Raw genomic sequence first — 6,095 nt, 5'->3', positions numbered from 1 at the left:
CACCACCTCCAGATGAAGCACCACCACCTCCAGATGAAGCACCACCTCCAGATAAAGCACCACCTCCTCCAGATGAAGCACCACCACCTCCAGATAAAACACCACCGCCAGATAAAGCACCACCTCCTCCAGATGAAGCATCACCTCCAGATGAAGCACCACCTCCTCCAGATGAAGCACCACCACCTCCAGATGAAGCACCACCACCTCCAGATGAAGTACCACCACCTCCAGATGAAGCACCACCACCTCCAGATAAAGCACCACCACCTCCAGATGAAGCACCACCTCCTCCAGATGAAGCACCACCACCTCCAGATGAAGCACCACCTCCTCCAGATGAAGCACCACCTCCAGATGAAGCACCACTACCTCCAGATAAAACACCACCTCCAGATAAAGCACCACCTCCAGATGAAGCACCACCTCCTCCAGATGAAGCACCACCACCTCTAGATAAAACACCACCTCCAGATAAAGCACCACCTCCAGATGAAGCACCACCACCTCCAGATAAAGCACCACCTCCTCCAGATGAAGCACCACCACCTCCAGATGAAGCACCACCACCTCCAGATAACGTACCACCACCTCCAGATGAAGCACCACCTCCAGATAAAGCACCACCACCTCCAGATAAAACACCACCTCCAGATAAAGCACCACCTCCTCCAGATGAAGCACCACCACCTCCAGATGAAGCACCACCACCTCCAGATAAAGCACCACCACCTCCAGATGAAGCACCAGCTCCAGATAAAGTACCACCACCTCCAGATGAAGCACCACCTCCAGATAAAGCACCACCACCTCCAGATAAAGCACCACCACCTCCAGATAAAGCACCACCTCCTCCAGATGAAGCACCACCACCTCCAGATGAAGCACCAGCTCCAGATAAAGTACCACCACCTCCAGATGAAGCACCACCTCCAGATAAAGCACCACCTCCTCCAGATGAAGCACCACCACCTCCAGATGAAGCACCAGCTCCAGATAAAGTACCACCACCTCCAGATGAAGCACCACCTCCAGATAAAGCACCACCACCTCCAGATGAAGCACCACCTCCAGATAAAACACCACCTCCAGATAAAGCACCACCACCTCCAGATAAAGCACCACCTCCTCCAGATGAAGCACCACCACCTCCAGATGAAGCACCACCTCCTCCAGATGAAGCACCACCACCTCCAGATGAAGCACCACCTCCTCCAGATAAAGCACCACCTCCTCCAGATGAAGCACCACCACCTCCAGATAAAACACCACCTCCAGATAAAGCACCAGCTCGAGATAACGTACCACCACCTCCAGATGAAGCACCACCTCCAGATAAAGCACCACAAGCTCCAGATAAAGCACCACCACCTCCAGATAAAGCACCACCTCCTCCAGATGAAGCACCACCACCTCCAGATAAAACACCACCTCCAGATAAAGCACCACCTCCTCCAGATGAAGCACCACCTCCAGATGAAGCACCACCACCTCTAGATAAAACACCACCTCCAGATAAAGCACCACCTCCAGATGAAGCACCACCTCCTCCAGATGAAGCACCACCACCTCCAGATGAAGCACCACCACCTCCAGATGAAGCACCACCACCTCCAGATAAAGCACCACCACCTCCAGATGAAGCACCAGCTCGAGATAACGTACCACCACCTCCAGATGAAGCACCACCTCCAGATAAAGCACCACAAGCTCCAGATAAAGCACCACCACCTCCAGATAAAGCACCACCACCTCCAGATGAAGCACCACCTCCTCCAGATGAAGCACCACCACCTCCAGATGAAGCACCACCTCCTCCAGATGAAGCACCACCTCCAGATGAAGCACCACCACCTCCAGATAAAACACCACCTCCAGATAAAGCACCACCTCCAGATGAAGCACCACCTCCTCCAGATGAAGCACCACCACCTCCAGATAAAACACCACCTCCAGATAAAGCACCACCTCCAGATGAAGCACCACCTCCTCCAGATGAAGCACCACCACCTCTAGATAAAACACCACCTCCAGATAAAGCACCACCTCCAGATGAAGCACCACCACCTCCAGATGAAGCACCACCACCTCCAGATGAAGCACCACCTCCAGATAAAGCACCACAAGCTCCAGATAAAGCACCACCACCTCCAGATGAAGCACCACCACCTCCAGATGAAGCACCACCACCTCCAGATGAAGCACCACCTCCAGATGTTTATGCTCACCCAGCTCTGACCCACGACCCCACAGCTCCGTAAAGGTCACACTCACCACTCGCTCACAAGAACTGCAACGTTTCTGCAGAAGCTGGAGCTGGTCTGAAGTTGACTGAAAAGCTCGTAACTGGTTGAGTATCTGTGTATTCAAGAGTTTGTGTTTCAGGTCTGGCGAGTTTATCTGTAGAGCACACATCACACACGACAAGAAGCAGGAAGCACCAGCAGGAGGCCGGTCCATGTTTAGTCCTGACTCTGGCACCAGCAGGAGGCCGCTCCATGTTTAGTCCTGACTCTGGCACCAGCAGGAGGCCGGTCCATGTTTAGTCCTGACCTTGGCACCAGCAGGAGGCCGGTCCATGTTTAGTCCTGACTCTGGCACCAGCAGGAGGCCGGTCCATGTTTAGTCCTGACTCTGGCACCAGCAGGAGGCCGGTCCATGTTTAGTCCTGACTCTGGCACCAGCAGGAGGCCGGTCCATGTTTAGTCCTGACTCTGGCACCAGCAGGAGGCCGGTCCATGTTTAGTCCTGACTCTGGCACCAGCAGGAGGCCGCTCCATGTTTAGTCCTGACTCTGGCACCAGCAGGAGGCCGGTCCATGTTTAGTCCTGACTCTGGCACCAGCAGGAGGCCGGTCCATGTTTAGTCCTGACTCTGGCACCAGCAGGAGGCCGGTACATATTCCACCTGCTATGACCACGCCTCAGGTGGAGATGATTTGCCGTTAAAAAGATTCTCAATAAATATAAAGTTTAATTTCAGTTTTCACAACGTTGTGGTCAAAGAAATATTGACATAATTAAATTCTTTGTGAAGCAGAACGAGGTCACGGGTCGTTCAGGTGCGGTTGTGGCGCCCTCTGTTGGTACATTTGTGTATTGGGTGTTATTTGCTCTGTGACACTATTTTACATGTATTACATCTTTGTGCCCAGCAGATGGCGTCGTGGAGCAAATGAAACAAAGCCTCAGCTGGTTCATGAGGCTTCATTCGGCCGCCACTTATGCAGCGTTCAGAGCGCCACCCACAGGCCTCTAAAGGCACTGCAGCTTGATGACACGATCTCAGACGGAGGGCGGGGCCACCATCACGATCTCAGACTGAGGGCGGGGCCACGCTCACGATCTCAGACGGAGGGCGGGGCCACGCTCACGATCTCAGACGGAGGGCGGGGCCACCATCACGATCTCAGACTGAGGGCGGGGCCACGCTCACGATCTCAGACGGAGGGCGGGGCCACGCTCACGATCTCAGACGGAGGGCGGGGCCACCATCACGATCTCAGACGGAGGGCGGGGCCACCATCACAATCTCAGACGGAGGGCGGGGCCACCATCACAATCTCAGGAGGGCGGGGCCACCATCACAATCTCAGGAGGGCGCGGCCACGCTCACGATCTCAGAAGGAGGGCGGGGCCACCATCACGATCTCAGGAGGGCGGGGCCACCATCACGATCTCAGAAGGAGGGCGGGGCCACGCTCACGATCTCAGACGGAGGGCGGGGCCACCATCACGATCAGACGGAGGGCGGGGCCACCACCACAATCTCAGGAGGGCGGGGCCACCATCACGATCTCAGGAGGGCGGGGCCACCATCACAATCTCAGGAGGGCGGGGCCACCATCACGATCTCAGAAGGAGGGCGGGGCCACCATCAGAGCTGAATAACGGCTTTTGTGAAGAAATGTGACTTTTGTTTCATGTCAGTTTATGTCTGAGTAATTACAGGTGTGACCCACAAACCTGACCTCTGACCTTTGACCCAGAGTAGAGCCTAAAGAGGACGTGACCACGACACCATCAACACCATGAAGAACCATCATAAACACAAGAACACATCCCAGACTTTGAGATGATTAGATTTTATTTGTTCAGAGGTCAAAGGTTAAAATGACGAACCGTTTGTGAAAAACACAGAGCGGGAAAAACACAAAAACATCGTTAACTTTAAATTCTCGATCGGTCCAAAAAACAGAAACATCTTTGAACTTTCGACTGGTTCGAGTGGAATCTTCATGTGAGAAACGTTCATGTTTCACACGTCTCGATGCAACGAGACGTTTCAGCGGCCATTTAAAACGCTCGACACACAAACGCTTCATGAACTTTACCATTTAAACCTGAAAATTATGTAGAAATATTTAGAATCAAGAACTATTAAACTTTTTAATTGTTCTCGGTAAAAGTCATGTTTACGTCATTTAAAATACCGTATTTTCAGGACTATAAGTCGCACCATTTTTCATCGTTTTTGCCAGGGTGCGACTTATGTGATATTATTCATTATTTTCACACCACAAGAGGGCGCTCTAGGCTCTGAGCGACGCAGAAGAAGAATCTGCACTTCTTCTTCCTCCTGAGTTTGTGGAGTTGTTTAGAAGTGACAGAGGAAGAAGAATTCAGTGGATTTAGTGGATTTGGGGTAAAACTGATGCTTTGGTAAACTTGTTAGCATGTTCTTTATGCTATAGAACTGTAGCTGAAGGTGTTAGCGTTAGCATGTTAGCACGTTAGCATACGTACACCTATTCACCATGTTATTTCCTCCAAAAATGCAACTTATGTTTTTTTCTTCTTTATTATGCATTTTTTTGGCTGGTGCGACTTATACTCCGGAAAATACGGTAAAAACTCTTTAAATCCTGGTTCAAGCAAGTTTTTTAAGGCTAAAAAGAGGAATAACGTCATAAATCGTGTGTGTGGTTCAGGCTTTAAACCGTCTGGAGCAAAATTCACTCAGTTTGAACAAAAATGCAGAGTTTTCCATGATTTTCGTGACATTTTCCATCTTGAATCCAAAGCCCGGAACATTCCAACGATACGGGAAAAGAAAAGTCCAGAAGTGTTTGTTTTTCTGCTCGTTTTGGAATCTTGAGGTGAAAGCGCGTCGCCGTTTAACAATCTGGAAACGCGCCGCGGGAAAATCGTGATCCGTCTTTGGAAGCGTCTTTTCGTCTTCGTCCTTTTGGTTTTCAGAGTCACAGTGTTTTTTTCCTTTTTTACTTTCTCAAAACTTCCAACATTTCCGCCTCAAACGTCTTCGCAAACGTCCGGAAGAATCCATCGTTTTTGGTTTTCGGTTCTGGAAAACGAGGTCGAAATCGGTCGCGACGTTGGACAAAAAAAATTTGGAATTCAGACAAAAAAAATGACCGACTTTTTAAGCGAAATCGGAAAGTTTCACAAACGGGGAAAAAAACATCGTCCACGGCGGCGAAAGAATCTCACGACGGAAAAGAAAACGGACCAAACTCGAAGAGAATTTGTGAAAGTCGAACTGAAGAAACGACTTTTACGGAAAAACAAAATCTCGAAAAATCAAAAAACCCTTTTCCAGTTCGTGGTTCATTCTCCTTTTGGACTTTTCCCGTTTCCTCCTCAAGAACATTCCCGGAGTCGCGTTTGGCGTTTGTCTAACCTGTCTCGGAGCTCGCCACGCTTCGTACCACCTTGTGACATCATCGGGTGGTTCGCTCGTCTTTTCGCCGTCTCTGAACTCATGATTCCAGAGCTCAAACCGACTTCGCCCGTTTCTAGAAAAGTTAGTTTTTAGTTTCATGATTGGAAAACAAACCGTTCTTATCATGATCTTCACGTGTTAAAAGTGGATTAAACGACTGAACATTCCATGATTAAAGGGATCGCCGGGACCTTCAGCGAGTCGTGAAAGTTTGTGGTGAAATTGAACCGTGAGCGTCGTTTGTCCAAAAGTGTCTGTGGCGTTCCCGGATTTGGGCGCGTTCCGGTCATTTCCGTATTTGACCAGGTATTTTCCATATTTGAGCGAGTTTTGTCCGTCTCTGCACGTGTTTGGTTCATATTTAGCCCGGGCGTGTCCACATCGAGCCCTGTTTGTGTCGGGGTCATCGTGGT

The sequence above is a fragment of the Eucyclogobius newberryi genome, unplaced genomic scaffold (genome assembly GCF_026437365.1).
Source record: "Eucyclogobius newberryi isolate DKJ021-1_F unplaced genomic scaffold, fEucNew1.0.hap1 SCAF_6, whole genome shotgun sequence".
Lineage (NCBI taxonomy): Eukaryota > Metazoa > Chordata > Actinopteri > Gobiiformes > Gobiidae > Eucyclogobius > Eucyclogobius newberryi.
This window is presented reverse-complemented; position numbering follows the sequence as displayed.